Raw genomic sequence first — 21,875 nt, 5'->3', positions numbered from 1 at the left:
CATGAAAGTTAATGTTATTTCAAATCATTCATTTCGCTATGGAGGGAGATGGAGAAAATGATACTGGCAGATATAAGTTGACTTGTTTCTGCAATGGAGTCGTTTGTTTCTACTTAATTTTATAAATTCTGGATCTCATTGGTGATTGTGGAGTATGAGTCGTAGCTTTGCTGTATGTCAATTTTCCCTACCTCACTGAAAATATAAGTTTCTGTTGAATATTCTTTTGTGAAAAAAAGTTAACAGAAAAATAAGACACTGTTGTTAATATCTGTGTCGTTGAATGCGGCCATTATTTGAGCATGAGAATTACTTTATTATATTGTGACATTTGTTGCCCATTACAAATCCTCTTAAGGCAGCTGCACGCATCTGACATCCTGTAGCATTGTAAAAGACCAACAAATGGTCAGGACTACATAAGAAATGTATTCTACGTTTCAAATTAAGGGACTAGACCCAGATATTTCGGATAGATTTCGCAGTTTGAAACTGTGTACATGTTACATTTTAGAATTAGGCTGATACAGGTATGTACAGCAGATGGAACTCACAGATGTTAAAAGCTGAGTGAGTGTGAATTCAAAAATGAACATCAATGGGAACAGGAGAAGCAGACTAAGGTTGCTTAAACTGAGGAATATATTTTCGATATGTTACAGCAACAACGGTGCAAAATGAACTCACATTCAAATTATAATCTCCTGCCGATCTCTGGCAAACCGACCTGACTTGAAGAAGGGGTGGGGATTTTCCAGTAACATCTCTTGAACGTCCCCAGCACATACCCCTGACTATAAACATTCCCTTGATCGGAAGATGAATGACACAGTATTAGTAACCAGCTTCATATCCGACGTCATTTCGCGAAGCAGCCTGAGCCATCCTAAACGAGGGGCCATCCGGGCAATCAGAGTAATGTTCATGAACCAAGACCCTGAACGTGATGAGAAACGAGCCCAATTCTTTTCTATATGTTCAAAGAATGATACAGATGTCAAGACAGCAAAATTCTGGGACTGACCTGAATATAAATGCCTTGTGTTATGGAACTGAAATAAGTAGTCATCTGTCAATTTAAAAGTAGGAAAAAAGTCCACAAATTAAAAATAATCGCGAAGCTGATTCACCTTTTTTAACCTTACGCTTTTGCAATATATTTCTTCTGGTGTCGTCAACAGGATCCAGAAAAACACAATGCACTAGCCCATGAAGTTCCAGTTAACAACGAGATGAACATTTGTTTTCTACTGGGATGGCCACAACTGAACCGAACCACGGCACAATTTGCAGGCAAACACCGGAAATACCCTGCACCTCTGTGATCCCTGTTGCACATATGTCAACCACGAAGATGCTGATTGAGGCCAGCATAGCCAATTGGAGCGGAACCTACCTCAGATGCCCGCTCAGAGACTATTGGTAAGAAACCCTTCCCCGAGGGGACCTAGGAAGTGGGGACAGGTAGACGCGTTTGGAAGGAGGAAGAAGGCAGCCCATTATATCTTGTAACAATGCGAGGTGTGCGCTCTGATTAATGTTAGAAATGGAATATTGAATCCAATAGGTAATATAACAGTGCCCGAAGGACAATTATTGGAACAGACAACACCCTGTTAGAGCTCAGGTGCTGGAACAGTTAGGAAATTTTTAAGAAATGCACAGTGGTCAATGTGATAGTCATGCACAATGCGATTCAGCATTCCTGAAGAAAGCACTGTCTCGTTAACAACCACATTAAACTCAACATTATGAGCAATATGTACTCTTGCCCATATTTGTGTATTCTGCACCCGTTATCTCTGCATTTTAGGCAAAATTAACTCTTCGAAAATGTCACTACAGTGCCCCTTGGCCTACCTTCAAAGGGAAAAGTACGTTACCAATCCAAGCTCTTGGCCTCATTCAGTATTTGCTCCACGAGTGTTTTACTCGACGTGGTGAGGTCCAGGTTGGACATTTTGTGGGAAACTGCAGACTGATGTGGGACGTCACATCCGGCAAAAGCTATGTTACAGGAATCCCACACTCCGAGGGTGTGTTGGATGCTCAGCTTATCCTGTTGGCAGATATTTGCTGGTAGATCGTCATGGAAGAGGGATTGAGGCCAACACTTCTCCCGGAAATGGGAGGCACCTGCACACAAGCGATATCTTTCTAATAATAGGGCGACCAGAACTGGACACTGTATTCCAAGTGTGGTCGAACCAGAATTTTATAGAGCTACAACAAGATCTTACGGCTCTTAAGCTCAACCCCCGTTAATAAAAGCCAAAAGCACACATTTCTCAAATAAATATACGAACACAGACATACGCATGCCCTCACCTAAAGTGGACTCGCACACCCGCTCTGTCTCAGAAACACAAAGAGAAACGCATACAAACCCCCACACACACTGTTGGACAGAAACACATGCGCACATCCTCTTTCTTAGAGACAAACCACCTCAAACTCTCACTTGTACACACATACACATACCTTCTACCTCACAAAGACACATACTTTCTCTCTCATGCCCACACTCTGTCAGAAACAAACACACAGAGGCACACACACACACACAAAAAGACACAGACCAAAACTCATATCATCCAACATAGAACATAGAAGAGTACAGCACGGAACAGGCCCTTCAGCCCACGTTGTTGTGCGGACCACTGATCCTCATATAAGGTAAACCAAATGTAAAAACCCACAGATTTCTGTGACCATATGCATGTCCAGCAGTCTCTTAAATATCCACATTGACCTCGCGTAAAGAACCCACCTCTAACATCCCCTCTATACTTTCAGCCAAACAGCTTAAAACTATGACCGCTCGTGTTAACAATTTCTGCTCTGGGAAAAAGTCTCTGGCTATCAACTCTATCTATGCCTCTCATTATTTTTTCACCTCAAATATGTCCCCTTTCTTCCTGTGTTTTCCAATGACAAAAGTCCGAGCTCAGTCAACGTCGCTTAGTAACATAAGACCTCCATTCCAGGCAGAATCCTGGTAAAACTCCTCTGAACACCTCTCCAAAGCACCCACATCTTTCTAATAATAAGGTGACCAGAACTGGTAACATTATACCAAGTCTGGTCTAACCAAAATGTTATAGAGCTACAACAAGATTTCATGGCTCTTAAGCTCAATACCCCTGTTAATAAAAGCCAAAACACCATCTGCTTTCTTAATAACTCTGTCCATTTGGGTGGCAATTCTAAGGGATCTATGTACCTGCAAACCAATATCCCGCTGTTCCTCCACACTGCAAAGAATCCTGTCTTTCATCCTGTACTAAACTTTCAAGTTCGACCTTCCAAAATGCATCACTTCGTACTAATCCAAGTTGAACTATGTCTGCCACCTCCCAGCCCATCTCTGCATCCAGTCAATGTCACGCTGCAGCCCACAACAATCGTCTATACTGTCAACGACACGTCCAACTTTTGCGTCGTCTGCAAACTTGCTAACGCATCCTTCATTCTCCTCATCCAAGTCATTAATAAAAATTAAAAAGAGTAGAGGCCGAAGAACAGAGCCCTGTGGAACACCACTCACCAATGACTTCCAAGCAGAATACTATCCTTCCACGACCACACTCTGTATTCTGTCGACCAGCCAATTCTGTATCCAGACAGCTAAATCTCCCTGTATCCCATTCCTCCTGACCTTCTGAACGATCCTACCATGGGGAACTTTATCAAATGCCTTGCTGAAATCCACATAAACCACATCCACCGCTCGACCGTCATCAACTTGTCCAGTCACATCCTCAAAGTATTCAATAAGATTGTGAGGCATGATCTGCCCTCACAAAGCATTGCTGACGGCATTTAATCAAGCCATGCTCTTCCGGATGGTCATAACTCCTATCCCTTAGAATCCTTTCAAACGCCTTGCGGACGACAGACGTGAGACTGACTGGTCTGCAATTGCCCGGGATTTCCCTATTTCCTTTTTTGAAGAGAAGAATTACATTTGCATCCCTCCAGTCATCAGGTACGCCTCCGGTGGAGAGCGAGGATGCAAAGATCTACGCAAGCAGCGAAGCAATCGCACTTCTCGTTTCCCAAAGCAGCCGAGGACAAATCTGGTCTGGCCCTGGCGACTTGTCAATCATAATTTTTGTCACAATTGTCAGCACATCAGCTTCCTCAATCTCTATTCATTGCAGCATGCTTACCTGCTTCTCAATAGTTTCATTCACTGCAAGGTCCTTTACCTCAGTCAATACAAAAGCAAAAAACTAATTTAGGGCTTTGTCTACCTCCTCAGACGTGATACACAAATTCCCCGTGCTATCCCTCATCGGCCGTACTCTTTCTTCGATCATTCTCCTATTCCTCATTTACATGAAAAATGCCTTTGGATTCTCCCTAATCTTTCCTGTCAAGCCTTTTTCGGGCCCCCTCATAGCTCTCCTCAAACCATTTTTGAGGTCTTTCCTCGCCTACCTGTAATTCTCGAGAGTTGAGCAAGACCCTTGCTTTCTCCACCTAAAGTAAGCTGCGTTCTTTCTTTTGACGAGAACCTCCTCCGTCTCGTCATCCAAGGCTCCTTTATCTTACTCCTTCTTGCGTGTCTCAGAGGAATACATTTATGCATCACTCGCAACAACTGTTCCTTAAACAGTCTCTACATGTATATAGTGCCCCTTTCCATGGAACAATTGCTCACAGTCCATGCTTCCCAACTGACGTCTATTAGCGTCATAGTTTCCTTTTACTCAAATAAATATCCTCCCATTATGCCTGCTTCTCTCCTTCTCCATCGCTATGTAGAATGTGAGGCAGTTGTGGTCACTTTCACCACAATGCTCTCTCACCGGAAGATCGGACAACTGTCCCGCCTCATTGCCGAGCACCAAATCCAAAATGGCCTCTCGCCTCGTCGGCCTGTCAATGTAATGAGTTAGGAAACCCTTCTAAACACACCTTACAAAAACAGCTCCTTCCAAACCATCTGATCGAAGGAGGTTCCAACCAATTTTGGGAAAGGTAAAGTCACCCATTACAACAACCCTACTTCATTTGCACATTTCCAAAATGTGCCGACTTACGCTTTCTTCAATCATACTGCTGCTATGGGGGGGGGGAGGGTGCTGCTGCATTTAACCCATAATGAAGTATCTACTCCCTTACTGTTCGTAATTTCCACTCACTCTGTCTCAGTAAGCAGACCCTCCTTGACAATGGTAGCTATGATACCCTCTCTGATTAGCAGTGCTACACCCCTCCTCTTTTTACCACCTTCCTATTATTTGTAAACGTTCTAAACCCTGGAACACCCAGCAACCATTCCTGCCCCTCAGAAACCTACGGCTCTGTTATGGCCACAACATCGTTGCACCAGCCACTGGTCCACGCTCTCAGCTCATCAGCTTTTGTCCTGATACTCCTTGCATTAAAGAAAACACACTTTAATCGATCCCTTGGTTCTTTCCCAGGAAATTCCTTCCCACTGACTGCGCTCCCTCTTGATATTGCCTCATCTCCACCAATTCTCACCACCGGCATCTCGCTCAGGTTCCCACCCCCTGCTATGTTAGTTTAAACCCTCCTGAACCACTCAAGCAAACCTTCCACCCAGGACATTGTTCCCCTTCCATTTCAGGTGCAACCCGTCCTTCTTGTTCAGGTCCCACTTTCCCCAGAAGGCATCCCAATTATCTACATATCTGAAACCCTCCCTCCTACACCAGCTGTGCATCCACGTGTTAAGCTGCGTCTGCTCCATGTTCCTCGCCTTGCTATCTTGTGGCATCGACAGTAAACCCGAGAACACTACTCTGTTTTGTCCTGCTGTACAGCTTCCGCCCAAACTCTCTTTATATCCTCAATCGTTTACCTGGCTATATCATTGGTGCAAATATGTAACATGATTTCTGTCTGTTCGCCTTCCCTTTCAGAATCTTATACACCCAATCGGAGACGTCCTGGACCCTGGCAACAACGTCCTCCGCGAATCCTGATTCTGACCACAAATTCTCCTGTGAATTCTCCTAACAATCGAGTCTCCTACCAATACGGCTTTTCTATTCTGTCCCCTTCCCTTCTGGGCCACAGTGTCAGGCTCAGTGCCAGAGAACTGACCACGATGTCTTTCCTCTGGTAGGTCACCCCCACACCCCCCCCCCCACTCCATCAGTATCCAAAACCATATTCTTTTTGATGAGGGTAATATCCACAGGGGATCCCTGCACTGTCCTTCAGTCCACTTTCCTCTCCCTGACTGTGATATACCATGAGCCTCAGGAGGGACCAACTGGCGGTAACTCCTCTCAATTACCCCCTCAGCCTCCGAATGATCCGCAGTTCATCCAGCTCCAGCTCCAATTCTTTAACACGGTTTTCAAGGAGCTGGAGTTGGGTGCACTTCCCGCAGATGATGCCAGCAGAAACATGTGTCATGTCTCTCAACTGCCACATTCTGCAGGAAGAGCAAGCAACAGCCCTAGCATCCATTTCGTAATTATCCGAACGCCCACACAATACTAAATAAGAAAGCTTAATTCAATTGCTATAAAATCAAACAATAAACTTATATTCAATAAATATAGCCGCCTTGCTAATATGTATGGTCACTTTTTTTCCTTCGCGGCAACCCGTCTGGTCCGCATAACTTCTGCTGCGGCTCCTCTCCTACTTCTCTCTATCATTCACCCACAAAGACTCCTTCTCACTCACACACGGAGGGAAACGCACGCACACTCCCTTTCTCTCATACATTTATATGTATGCACACAGACACACACACACACACACACACACACTCTCAGTGATGTCCTTTGTCTATATTGATCTCATTAAAGCTTTCAACACCCAAGGATAACCTCTATCAAAGAGCATCTTCGCCACATCTCCAGCTATAAAGGAAACTGCACTAGCAAAATCCAATGACAGCGTTGCTTTAATTGCTTATTGCTAAACTGCTAGCCTTCCAGAACACATATTACTTTACATTGATTGTAAACATGCAAACATGCACAGCTACATTCTGTTTCAGTCTGTTTGACATCTGCCACCAATGCCTACGTTTCTCATTCAAGTTTTGCCAACATGTCAACAACTATGCTTTCTCGTCCTGTCACATGTGCAATTTTAAAATTGAGTGCCTGTGACAGCTGAAGTGCACCTAAAATGTTCGGCATTTTTGTCCTTAGTTGTCTCCACAAATTTCAAAGTGTTATGATCAGTAAATATGATTGCCTCAGATATGTTACTGCTAACATAAACATTTAAATTTTGTAATGCCAGCAACAAGCTCAAAGTCTCCTTCTGATCCGTTAAATATTTCTTCTGATGAATGTTCAACTTCCTGAAGAAATACCCTATAGTTCTTTGTATCTTCTCGTAGTCTTCCTGCAAAAGCAAATCACCGACACCCACATCAGTTGCTGCGATTGCCACATTGAATGGCTTTGCACAATTTTGAGAAAATATTACTTCAGATGTGGTTAACACGGATGTAATGCTTTCAAATTCCTTCTGACAGTCCACTGAAATATCTTGCATTTATTCATTAATCAGTGAGTGGACCAGCTACACTGCTAAAAATTTTTATGGATTTTTTTTTCTATAAAATCCACTCAATCCCAGGACGCATAGTACTGTTCTTTTTTTAATCGTTGGTACATGAAACTCCCCAGTTCTTTTTGTTTTTGCATCCCTATAGGCAATTTTTCCATATCCAATACCATGGAGACGTAAGGTGACTTGGGTTTGGAAAATTCACATTTAGTCAGATTTATCAGCACGCCCTATTCCAAATTCGATCAAACAAGACTGCTAACTGTTGCAAATGGACTTGCCATGGTGTGCCAAAAATTGCCAGGTCACGTCTGCATGTGACAAAGATGGTTGGCACAGGAATAACTTTATTTATCAGTCTCTGAAATGTGACTGGCGAATTATCGATATCCAATACGTGACGTTAAACCGATACAGTCCATTTGAAGCGATAAAAGCTAAAATTTCCTTGGCTCTTTCTGCCAAAGAAAACTGTCAATATCGTCTTCGAATGTCCAATCTGCAAATGTACGTTGCTTGTCCTAAACGTTTGAACACAATCTTAAAAAGTCGGAAGCAGATATGCATTATTGTTCGTAACTGCATTGACTTTGCGATACTATTAACATAAAAGTTGGTACCATCGAATTTTGGCACCATTGTTATGGCTGAGCTAGAGTCACGAAGACTCACGAGGATTATGCTGTCTTATAACATGCATTCAAGCACGTTTTGACCCTGTGCTAGTTTTGGTGTGTTAGGCCTCAAAGTGTTTTGCTTCATCGGAAGAACATCTCCCGTATCTAACTCATGTGTAATTATGCTTAAACCACCTAGTTTATTTCCACATGACTCCCCATGTGATTATAACAAAACTTTCCGATCCTTTCGATTTTCCTCTGGATGGTAACTCCAGAATATTTCCCAATTTTGGCTACTTCTTCTTTGTCCAATTTCGTTTGAAGAAGGTACAATTTAGAATCCTCTGAACTTGGTTACTCCCTCTTATTTGTAACCAATAACACAGTTTTGTTTAGCTTTCCTTCCTGTAAAAACACCTTTTCCGTTCAATCACACTTCGCACTCGATAATTTCATTCTGTCTGCTGTCTTTATCAAATATTTCATTCGATTGGTTTGCTTTAGACAGGATAAGCTACATAAGACACGTTCATCTCTCCCTAGAAGTAAATTAACACTTCCACCCCAATACACTGATTGCGAGTGTTGATTAATGACTTGTTTCCTGCTTTCTTGTATGGTGTGACAAGTTTAAATGCTGTCTAGACAGCACATGCGCTGCATTTAATCGCTATTTAACATTTGGCATGCAATACGAAATATGTGGTGTGTAATTTCTGATTTGCCAATTTCTCATTAGCGATTCTGTCATTGCATGCTCAAAAACACTTTCAAATGGCAGGAACTTGGACAATTCATTTGGTGAAACTGCTTGCGAGAAGTGCAAATGAATTCCATTTTCCCAATCATCTACCAATCTCGACTATGAGCCGTCAGCCTGGTCTTTCATGTCTGATGTCAACTTTCTAGTGCTCCCTGCGATTCTGGATGTATGGCAGTACATTTATATTGCTGTATGCGTATACTGGCCATAATTTCTTTGAATCGTTTCGAGTTGAACTGTGACCCTTGATCGGGTTGCATCTCTTTGAGTCGCCCGTATCTAATAGATAAATCCGTAACTATCCTTTTAGCTGTTATATTGCGTCATGGATTGGGCGCTAGATATCTAGCCAATACATTCATTATTGTTCACAAATACTGATTCCCACATTTTGTATTAGGTAGGGGCACTATCCAATCAATTAAGCCTGTTGTGGAAAGCTCTTCACACGCTGGAAAATGTATAAAATAAGTGGATTTTATTACTCTGTGTGGTTTTCCAATTACCTGACATGCTTAACGTGTCTGACAGAATATCACGACATCCTTGGACAGTCCAAGGCAGCAGAAATGATTTTGTATTTCAGTAGTGAGTCATTTTTCTCACTTCGAAGTGACCCCACTCGTGGCCGTTCTTGCGGCAATCGCAATACCTCCTTTCTATAACCCACTGGTACTACGATATGATGAACTTGAGCTGTTTTATCATCTGCCTGAATATGGGATGGTTTCCGTTTCCTCATTAGGACATCATTTTTAATTTACAAACACAAACATTCAATGATACATTCGAATTATTTTGCCTTGTATACCTTTTCACACAATACCTTCCCCATGAGTTCTCATTACTGAAGAAAGTAAATTTTCAACTCATGTCTCAGTGCCAATTTCTCAAGTTCAAACTCACTCTCCTCCTTACTTCCCTGTCTCTACTTTTCTCTTTTTTCATTTCTCTTTATCTCTCTTCTCTGTCACACTATTTTTCTCTTTCCTCTGTTTTTAATCGCAATTCAAACTGTTAATTTATTTTGCCCCTTACATGTTTTTTGCCTCTAGCTACAGATGCTTCATTTTAAATTGATTTTTAGCCTTCACTGAACATTCCCATGGCATTTCCCGTAAACGTAAATGCAGGCAACTCCAACTACAACTTGTCTGTGATTTACAACAGCTTTGTCAGAATCACATTTTGTGCAGTGCCTCTTGTCACATCTTGCAGCCCCTAAAAACACTTGGTGACTGGTAGCGCATCTGAATCGAAAACCTGGAACAAACCCTGACACCTACCAAAAAGCCCCCACTCTGTTACGGACGAAAAACACCGCAAAACATTTCAAGAAGGTAGCCTGAAGGTAGATGTTTGTTTTGAACAGGTGCAGAGTGGATATTCCAGGACGGATGCTGCTGGTCAAACCACCTTAGTTTTCATTCCAAGATTGTGGAACGAAACACAAACAAATGTGAACAGAACAAAGAATAACTTCACATGTCGGAAAATCCAACAGATTAGCCCAAGATGTAACTTTCCTCGCTGAGGTAAAAAGTTTGATTTCAGGTATTTAACCACCAGAGTAAGTAACATTATCAGTGGCCATCCAGTGAAGAGCTGGTGTTACGTTCCACTCTCTATTGATGTGCTTTCGCTTCCTTGTGTTCGTGAAGTCATTTCCTCTGTTGATGATGTAATTTCCTGTTTTTTTTCTCTCAGAGAATTTTAGTCGGAATGAAAATCGATTTTTCTTTTATATAAAGGTCAAATTGGAATGGTAGGCTTCTACGAATTCTCTTGCGTGTTTCTGTTTGTCTTGACCGAGGACTGTGTTGTTCCAGTCAATGTGGCCTACTTCCCCATCTCCATTTACGGATATGAGTGTCTATGGTAAAGTCTTTTTATGGCTAATTGATGTGATGTGTTCTGGTGGCTAGTTTTCTGCCTTGTTCATTGCCTTGATTGTTACAGTTCTAGCAAGTTATTTTGTAAATTACGTTCATTTTGCTTGTTGTTTGTATTGTATGTGTGAAGTTCATGAACTGGTCTTTTAGTGTGTTGACAGGTTTGTGGGCTAACACGATGCAAAGAGGTATGAGTAGTGTGGCAATCATTTACGTGATGTTTTTAATGGAAGGGAGAGTGGCAATAGTTACAGGTTGAACTTTGTCTGTTTGTTGCTGAGTAATCGAGGACAGTATCCATTGGGTACCCATTCTTTTTGAATACGTTTTATAGGTGATTTTTCTCTGCTTTTCGTAGTTTCTCTGTGCGACAGTGTCTGCTGGCTCACTGATATAATGCTGTAATAATGCATCGTTTGTCAGTATTGCAACGATTGCATCTGTATCGAACCATATGTGTTGTTTTCCTGCAGAGGCTGGTCTAAAGAAACCTTTTGACTGGTGGTTTACTGTGACATCTAGAAATTGCAGTGTGTCGTGGTTTTCCACCTCTTTTGTGAATTTTATGACAGCAAGAATATCATTGATGGCATTGAAGAGATCTGCTGTTTTGTTTCGTTCAGTGAGAACAAAGGTCTCATCAATGTAGCGGACGCTAATTTTGTGTTGGATGGTTGGCAGAGCTATTTGCTCGAGTCTCTGCATTACTGCTTCTGCTAAGAACACTTATAGAAGGACTCACAAAGATAAAGCACTTGTTATCCTATCTGCAGACAACGAACACTTGACACTAATTTTAAAGCGACCAGGCAACATTGAGACACACTTAGCAGCAGATGGCAAAAGATGCGACTCAGCAAATAGAGAAACGAATCATTGGTATGGTGACAAAATGTGCAAAAGGAAACTTGTAGCTCGGTGATCAACGTTGCATCCAGAACATTGACCTGAGCTGCAAATCTTCTCAAAACTCGTTACATTAGCGAAACTTAATGTTGTTGTTCCCAATCCTCGCAACAATCTGCATAAACAAAGGTTAACATCAAACAAAGTGCCTTACAGGAGAAAAGTTGGACAGAAATCAGGGCGGAACTTCTTATTTGTGTTCAGCATTATTTTCGACACTACTGCTAAAATATAATCCATGACAGAGAGAGCTGAGCTGGGAGAACTCGATACGTCCTATTCAGGAAATAGAGTATTTGTTTTCATTCTCTGAAACAGTATTTGTTAGCTATAATCAAACTCGCTTTAAAACCTTTTAACGTAAACTTTGCAGAGACTGTGTCTTTTATGACCGCTCTGTAAAAGATAGTCATCATGCAGTCTAAACGTGTTAAAGGAGCAGTATCGGCACAATGGTTAGTAAGATTCCAGAACTGGGTACAAGTACAACATTTAGGAGACATCTGCGAGGCAATATAAAGAGGAAGGAATTTGAACGATATGGGTCTAATGCTGGCAACTGGGGCGTGTTTAACTTAGAATGTCTGTTCGACCTGGATGAACCAAACCGAAAGGTGTGTTTCTGCGTGGTACACCACGCTAACTCACAATCAGTGGTTTAAGAGCTTCCCGTCTCTGCAACCGCTGTATCATTTGCTCTTCATGTTGCAGACCCCAAATGCTAGAACTTCAGTTCCCATGTTCTCTCCACAGTTGGATCACCAAAACCTCAGGTTTTCCTGAATATCTGAGGTAGTTCACATCATAACCTCCAGCAAACCATACCGAGCATGTCCAATAACCTTTCGCACAAGGAGTCAGTTAGTAGGACTTCAACTACAAATGAGACGCCTGAGCTTGTACATGAATATTCAATGGATTTTCTCGTCTTATTTACCACACGATCAGCAGAGGGTCAATATCAGCGTTCAGTGGACAGGCACAGAACAACATTCAAAGAAATGAATTGAAGCTGCTGAGTTCAGATATCAGCCATGGCCAAACAATTCACATTTCTTCTGTATTTTTGAAGCTGAGCGTGTCAGCAGCAAGTTATTGGCATCATTAAGATTGTATTTCAAAGCTCACGATTCAAATTGCACTTGGAATGAACCAGCGAAGTATATTCTGGAGGAGTCATGGTAAAATAATGAATGGTCGTGTTATGGTGTCAGGAATCAGCTCATGGAGAAAACGATCATCATAATCTTCAGTCATCTGTTTTAAACTCAGGTATTAGCCAAGGATTTGATGGAGTCAGTGGAAGGAAATGGAGTTCTCAAACAGAACAAAATAAAGTGACGTCCATGCTACTAACATTTAAATAACAAGGGAAGGGACACAACAAATTGTCGTTCACGGCTAAAATCAAATTGGTCAATGCAATGACCTAAGAAGGACACGGCCAGAAGGAGAGAGGAGGAAAGTGAATGAACATGTTCACTAATACAGTCCCTACAGACTTGCAGAGTGAATATCTGGGTTCAGAGTCTCAGCAGGAAGAATTGCAACGGAAATGATAATAGAGCAAATGAGATGAACAGCATTACAGTTTAATACGGTTAATGGAATTAATAACGGAACAGTGTGACTTAGCAGGGACACTAACGATAACGAGGATTGGAAACAGAAAATAAGTTTAATAATGTAACGTGCATGTTTGATCCATGGTGACAATAGGATCATTTATCGTATATTGAAATAACTCACACGTCCCAGGAAAACCCTTGTTACTGTTTTCTGACCCTGATCTCTCCGGCCTTTATCCCTTGAATAGCTGTTGCATGTTCGTGCTATCAGTGAAGCTCCCGCTCATTCTATGGGAAAATATATTGTACAGAGTCCATTTATCATTAAATCCTCCATTGTGATATTTTTAATCACGGAGGCTGAAATTAATCATAGTTTCCAAACAAACAGGTTCAGTTCACCCCTTTGTTCCAACACATTTCACATAACAGTAAAAGAGGCCACTTACGTGTACTGCATGGAATGTGTGACGATTGCTGAGGTATAGATCATAACCATTTCAATCTTTTAAAGTTTCCTTCCGTGTACGTGGAAGTACTGTCAGAACAAAGCACTCTGTTTATAAAGTGAAACAGGGATAAAATAGCAGAACATCTGCTTCGATTGACTACTTAGCAAATTTCCTGAGATCATAAACCAAAGTAACAGTGTTCGTGTTGTAATGCTATTCTGTTTATTAGATGTGCTTTTATCGAATCATTCCATAGTTTTGAGACATTGAGACTACGGTAGCTGCGTATTTGTAGGCAGATTTCCAGCGACTGAAGCTTCTGGGAGTGGAAGTGACTAAGGCGGTGGCAATAATATGTTCGGAAGGGAGATGTGGGCCATCCTTCCCGGCAGTTTCAGTGGTGGAGGTCCTGGCTACGTTTGTGGAGGCGAGAAAGTCGCCGGGTGTTGGGCGACGGGGGCGAAAGTGACACAATAATTCGGTCCCATGCAGACGATGAATTGTTCATCAACCTCACAATCACCTTCACCTCGACAGTAAGTTCAGCTGGACCATGTTGGATACTTCCCTTCCCTTCTTGGATCTCTCCATCTCCATTTCTGGCGACTGCCAGAAAATGGACATCTACGTCAAACCCACCGACTCCCACAGGTCATGACCCACATCTCCTCCCATCCTCCTTCTTTTAAAATTCTCTGCCTTACTTTCTATTTCTCCACCTCTGCCTCTGCGACATCTGCTCCCTGGGGGAGCAATTGCACTCCCGAACATCCCGAAAGATCTCCTATTTCGAGAACAGCAATTTCACTTCCCACGTGGTCAACAATGCCCTCCGGCGTATGTCCTCCAATACCCGCACCTGTATACGGGAACAAAAGCTCCTCCCAACAGCAACAAGGAGAGAACCCACGGTCCTCAATTTCCAACACACTAAACTCCAGATACGTTATATCATCCCCTGCCATTTATGCCACCTACAGTCAGACTCTACTCCCAGAAATATATTTCCCCCCACCTCCGATCAGCATTCCACAGAGACCATCCACTCTGCGAATCACTCCTTTTCTCCCTGTCCCCGACCACCTAGCAGCATCTTCTTTGCCACTGCAAGAAGTGAAAACCCTGAGCCCAGACAGCAATAACAGCTTAGATTTTTACAGCAATTTTTGGTTTTTTGAACAAATTTAAAGGACCTGTGCCACTCCTCAACCACCCTACCCAATATAGAGTGACATACACTGGGAAGTGAACAATAATACAAATTGCACAAATTTATTGATTCCGAAAGTGCATATAGCTGGCATCACTGTAACTGCAGCGCTCTTCATCATGTTCAGGGAGATAGCAAATAAAAGCACATCCACGTTAAATACAGAAAATGACATTATTGGAAGGAAAAACATTTAGATGGATACGAGAAAGGATTTCGAGGTACATAACAACTTGGAGGTGTGGCACCATGGACAAACCCTCAGAAATCTGAGAATGTTAAAATGGAAGAGTTATCATATCAGAAAATGGCGTCAGTCACTGAGTGCAAAGCTGATGGATGAATGGGTCTTGGTGGCATTTGGAGGTGGTCAGCAGAATTCAATTACAGATATTGCAGCTCAAAATCGGACATCCACATCGTGCGTTAGACCACAGCAGCATCAGAAAAGGAATTGTGTTCAATCAGGATCTGTAACATTTTATGCGGAAAATGCCTCGGTCAACCATGTTCTTCAAGCTGACTTATGGTTCAGTGACAAGTGTGAGTGAACATGCCAGGGTCAGAGCTGCTGGTATTACAAACGAAAGAATTAACACTTCATAGAGAAGGGGATACGATGCTTAGACCAAAAGACCATATCTTAGCTTTGCACTTCTATCATATTCACTTACAAATGGAACAACACACTAGAGAAGTTGGCTTCACAAATACGCCTATCCTGAGTCATGGAGCAGCCATGCATATCACAGGAAGAGACAAGGACCGCAGTATCTCCACCAACCTCAATCAGAAATATCTAGGGAACGATCCACCTCACCCTCCTTATGATGTACACAGAATCACACTTGACCGTTTTAAAGAAATTCCAGTTATTGCACGTGAATTAAAGAAGCAAGACATTACAGTAGATGCAATGAAGATAATAGACCTGACACTGTACCTGCAAAGGACTGAATAATTGTGTTGCACCAATAGCCGTGCCTCTGGGGAGTATGTTCTACCTATCTATCACTTTATCTATCTATCTATCTATCTATCTGTCTATCTATCTGTCTGTCTATCTGTCTGTCTATCTGTCTGTCTGTCTGTCTGTCTGTCTATCTATTTATCTGTCTGCCTAGATCGATCGATCGATCGATCGATCTATCTATCTATCTATCTATCTATCTATCTATCTATCTATCTATCTATCTATCTATCTATCTATCTATCTATCTATCTATCATCTATCTATCTATCTCGGGTAAGATCGTGTATTTGATTTTATCTTTCGTGCCAAGCAATGTTTCATGGAATTGTTGCAAGCATTTCTAACAGCATCATTAAATTGGAACACTCTAATTTGTTAATCGATGGTCTCTTCTGTTTGCATTTCATTTGGTAACCTTGTCAATAAATACTGTTTTGTTCAAAACTAAGTAGTTCGACTAGTTTCATAGTTGCTGCAAACTTGCTGTGAACAGCTGGAAAGATTAGGACCTGGACGACATTCTTGAAATATTTTGAGGTGAATATGAACATAACGTCTCACCTTCCAGTTCCAAATGTTCCTTCAAATCGTCTTTTCTTTAATTTTATTTGTTAACTAAATTTGTGAGTTCTTACCTGACTATCCAACGACACCAATCCCACTAGTTCTCCATTTTGTATGTTTACAAGAAACGTCTTACGCAAAATGTTTTTGCATATCGATGATCTTTTCATAAAAACATAATCATTGTCTCACAGTTCGTTGTTACTTTCTAAATATCCAATATTCTATTGTTCAGAATTGATTCTAACTGATTCCATCCTGTGGATGTCAAGGTAACTGGTCTCAAGTTAATCTGCTATTCCTCTGTTTACATTCCAATATAGTCAGATTACATATATACGCTCCCATTATCCAGAATTGTTTCCTGTTTCTCTTGAATACGTCAGAAAATAACAAAGTGATCACGATTGTAACCAACATGTCTATCGCTGTTTCTTGACAAATTCTGTTTCGAACATTCTGCATGAAGACAGACAGAAAGAAACGGGTCAGTTTTCATATTTTTTCTTCTGTTCTCTGCTATGAATTATCCTGTCCGTTCATTCACTGTTACACATTTGACCTTTTGTCTATTTCCCATCTCCAATATTCACAGACTTTTTTTGGCAATCTTTGTTTTTATATAGCTTACATTCGTGTTGTCTTTCTGATTTCCTTATTCGGTCTTTTCGTCCCCTTTCCTAGGTTTACATGTTTCTGAATCCGTGGCTTATCACAATACCTTTTCGTAAGCAGGTTTTAAGTATTAATCTGAGCCCCTTTCTTTAATCCAATGCTATTCTTAAATTCACTTGTTAACTATCATTGAGATAGCGGTCCCATTTGCTGTTTGCACTCGCAAGGTTTGCCTGTAAATTCTTCAGCTTCCAGTGACTTCATAAATAACAGACGTCGGCGTTCATACATTAACTGATTAGATGAACGTTTACAATTTTCTGAAGACTTCATGGTTTGCCTGACTCAGGTTGATAACCATTGTGTCAAAAAATCAATGAAAATATTTTACATTTAGAGGTCACATAAAATACAATATATTATTACCATTAAATTATAAACACAGGATTTTCAATTCGCTCTTCCGATCACACAACACTAATTCCTAAATTGCCTGGTCTCTTGCTTAGTGCAGAACATAGACTTAAATAAAACCATATCATGTTACACTCATGAAACCCATTTGCTCCAAAATTAATAAACATCTGCGTTAACACAGTTCAGACATAACATGAATTTGGAGCTGAAAATGTGTTGCTGGAAAAGCGTAGCAGGTCAGGCAGCACCAAGGAGCAGGAGAATCGACGTTTCGGGCATGAGCCATTCTTCAGGAAATAACTTGAAATTGTCCCCACATACCTGCACACCTGCCGAAATGCCTGTGTTCGTTTATATCTAACTTTCCATTTCAGAAAATGTCCAGCATTCGTATTGTAGTTTTGATTGATGCATAAGTCCCACCAATGTTTGTTTCTCCTTGTTGTTTCTACGCTGCACTTTCCCAGAATCAGTGCAAATGGAACAGCATGGGCTCTTTTGACATTCATGGTAGGCTCGGACGTGATATTGGGTTCGTAAAATCACAACATTGAGACGATCTAAATACATTGTATGCATTCTCGTTAATTGTCATTGTGTTATTCTCAATAGATTTCCATTATATTGATGGAGTAGACAAGGACGATGAACTTTCACCGTTGCTGCGCATTCCTCAAGGGAGCTGAGACTGCTCTAACCTGAGGGGGAACCTTAAAGCATGGTGGAAAAGTGTTGCCGCTGCTGTAAAAAAATTTAGTCAGATCACATCTGGAGAATTGTGTAAAGCTTTAGTGTCATCACTGAAGAAACGATAATGTTACATTGGAAGCAGCTCAGAGATAATTTCCTCAAGTGATTCTTGAAATGAAGAATGTGAAAAATCTGGAAAGGATGATCAGGCCAATCCAATACACATTCGAGATTAAAAGATTGAAATATGATCTAATTCCTTCATCGAATGCCGGAAGGAGTCAGCGACAGAAACTAATTACGCAGCAAATGGAAGAATCCATTCTGATTCTCCAGCCCGCTGCACAGGAATATCAGATGTATGTTCACGCCTTTGACCATGTTATGCCAGAACAGCATAGGCTATCCAGATCATAGAGCCTGAATTCAAGAGATAGGAGGAGGGCGGTCCACTTCTCGCAAGTATTATAGAGGAATGTGATGAAACGTCCGGGCTCTCACACTGTTATGCAGCAACATGAAAGTTCCAGAAGCCTCTGAAACCTTTGACACATGAACAAGAAGAGGACAAAAAGATCTTGAGTCTTATACTCACGAATAAGTGAAGCATATTCCTGCCATTCATGTTATAGTGCAGGAACATCAGGAGAACATTCAGCCCCAACAGTTTGACAGCCAGGAATACAATGAGTCCATTCAGACATTTATACCTGTTATACCGCAATCAGGGCATTTCTTCTCCATCCCTGGGTACATGACACAGGAATTCAATGAAAACGTGCAGCTTTTGGAAAGTTAAGAATATAGATTTTTTATCTTCATTCGGGAATGCAATTATTGAGCAAACCGTTGCATTTAAAGGCTAATTGAAGTAATTGGTTATCAAGCAATTAATGACAGGAGAATTGCAAAGTCAAACCACAATCCATGAATGTCAGTTTGGTTTTATGAAGAATATCTCATGTTTGAATTATTTACTCGTTCGTTAAAGTTTGACAGGCAAAGTGGATGATGAGGGCCTGGAGATGTAAAGTTTCTGGACTGCAGAACACGTTGAATATGATGACGCACAAAGATTAATTATCAAAATAGGACCACATTGGATTCGGAGCAATTTATTAGTTTAGATCGAGGATTGGTGAACTAATACAATGCAGTGCTATGAAAGAGTTGGATCATTTTCTGATTAGAAACTTCTGGGTTGCCGCAGAGGTCAGTCTTCAGGCTCCAACTATTTGTAATCAACGTCATTACTCACAGACAGAAAATATTACAAGCAAATTTTCAGGTGACACAAGAATGGGTAGGAGCGGTATTTGGCAATGAAGTTGCCGGAAGTGTCAAATGGAAATGAATAATTTTGGTGAATGGGCCAACATTTGGATTTGACATTTAATGTGCACAAGTGTAGTGCCATCCATTTTAGTCTGGAGAATACAAAGACAACATGTGATCTAAATTGAGAGAAATGTCAGTGTACTCGGGGGCAAAGGGATCTGGATGATGCAGAACATCGGACATGCAGATACCGCTGTTAATAAACAAAGGCAAGTGTAATTTCAGCGTTTATTTCTAAATGCATATTGGATTAAAGTATGGAAGTAATGCTGCAACTATGCAAGGCATTAGTGGGACTGCAACTGGAGTAGTGCGTGTAGTTTATGTTGCTCTGGCAGGAGGACGGATGTAGTTGCATTCGAGGAAGTCCAGCAGAAGTTCACTAGATTGATTCCAAAGGTGAAGAGTTTGTCTTCTGAAGAATGGTTGAGCAGTTTAGGTCAATACTCCATGGATTTCAGAAGATTGTGGCAAGATCGCAGTGAGGTATATATGATGTGAAAGATCAGTGATTATACAGGGTGTGGACTGGATATTTTGTCCCATGGGGCAATGTAGAAAAAAAATCATCGTTTCAGGATAAGGGAGAGCAGATTTTAAACAGTGGTGAGGAGATCTTCCTCTTTGAAACGGTTGTGAATCTGTCTAACTTATTGATACTGAGTGTAGTGGATGCTGTGACATGGAGTAAATTAACGTTTTTGGAGAGTGGGTAGGAAAGTCTAACTGAGGCCGAGAAGACATCAGCCGTGCTCAAGGGAATGACTTGCCGAAAGATTCTCCTTATTCTTATTCAGCCCTACGATTGTGTTATACTGTAATGGTGGAAAACTGCTCAGCAAACAGGAAGCAGACACTTCCTATAAATCAGTGTTGATCAGTTTGACTCAATGTATCCATTGCACCCTCATAGTGCGCAGTTCTGGGTCCTCAATAATCCCTAATAATGATGCTAAAGAGCGGAATGGATGCATTGTATATTTGTTTGGTGATGATACTAAGATAAGCAGGATATTAAGCTATCAAGAGACGTTGGAGAGAGTGCAAATAGATATAAACAGATAAATACAATGGACCGTGGTTTGGTAAGCGGAACAAAATGTGTTATACAATCTGAAGTTGTGTTTTCAGGAAGAATGGAAAGAAGAATGTTACTGAAAAGGAGACATATTACTGAAAAGGAGACATGCACTGGGCAGTTCACTCTGACCCATTCAGACATTTGGACCTGTTGCTCCATCTCTCTGATCATCTGTTCCCTTCTGTTCCAAGTGAACCCAGAGCTCTGAGTGCACAAGGTGTAATTCGATGTGATTGTTTGGAGGTAAAAATTGGCTAGGCAGGGGTTAGTTTAAGGGGAGGCCTTTATCTGAGATACGAACCATTAATTATACGTGGAGACTCGAAGTCAACGGGAATGGCTGAATGCTTCTCAATGAAGAGGCTGTGCCACGAACACAAAGCTCACTTCAGAGAGAATGCATAATCAAATTGACGATGGGTTAAAATACACTACAATATGCTTGCTGCTATTGGTATCCCTGGTAAGTTACTTATTTTTATTTGTTTAATCGCAAAACTGAATTTGTATCTGTCCTAGGTTGCGTGGTGATCTCGATTTTCATTCACTGAATTCTTATGTTGATTTTTACAGTAACGTCACCAGAGTTATAGGTACCAATTCAGTGATATAGTTCCGTTCAAACAAATGACTTAAATGATACCGAAAGTTAAATGTCTTGCCTCGTGTGATCTAAACGTCAGCGTGACGCCCGTGGGTTGTCTGAATTATGAAACTGCTACCTTCACTCCAGCTAACAACGGAAGGAAACTCTGAGGTGTTGGATGATATGGACTGAAATGTGACAATGACATCTTTAATATATGCAATTGGAAGAATTGTTTCCTGGTAAAGTGCGCGAAGTGCAGTTTAGAAATCATAATTATGATGTCATTTTGGCAGGCTTTGCCACTGCAGAATTAGTACATAGCAGTACGCTTTCCTGACGGGAAGCTGATTCTACTTAATTGTAACTAAATGTCTGAGGAAATACATGCAGTCTAATGGATAAAGTAGTATTAAGTTGAAAAGAGAGAGACCGTTCAGTCTTTTTGTTTTGTCTGTCTCGACGGCTAAATGTCTTGATGATATTCTTTTGTAGTAAACTAATGTAAAAAGACGATTATTGACCGTTAATTGACAGAGAAGTACTGCGATAATGTAGTCCACAAACTCAAAACGCTGTATAAAATCGTTCTTGAAAGTTTGGCCTTTGAACATTTGAGGCTCTGCAATTGCGTTATGAATAGATCATGCCACCAAACAGTTGTGTCATTTGTGTAAGGAGT

The sequence above is a fragment of the Hemiscyllium ocellatum genome, chromosome 8 (genome assembly GCF_020745735.1).
Source record: "Hemiscyllium ocellatum isolate sHemOce1 chromosome 8, sHemOce1.pat.X.cur, whole genome shotgun sequence".
NCBI lineage: Eukaryota > Metazoa > Chordata > Chondrichthyes > Orectolobiformes > Hemiscylliidae > Hemiscyllium > Hemiscyllium ocellatum.
Note: the sequence above shows the minus strand (reverse complement) of the source record.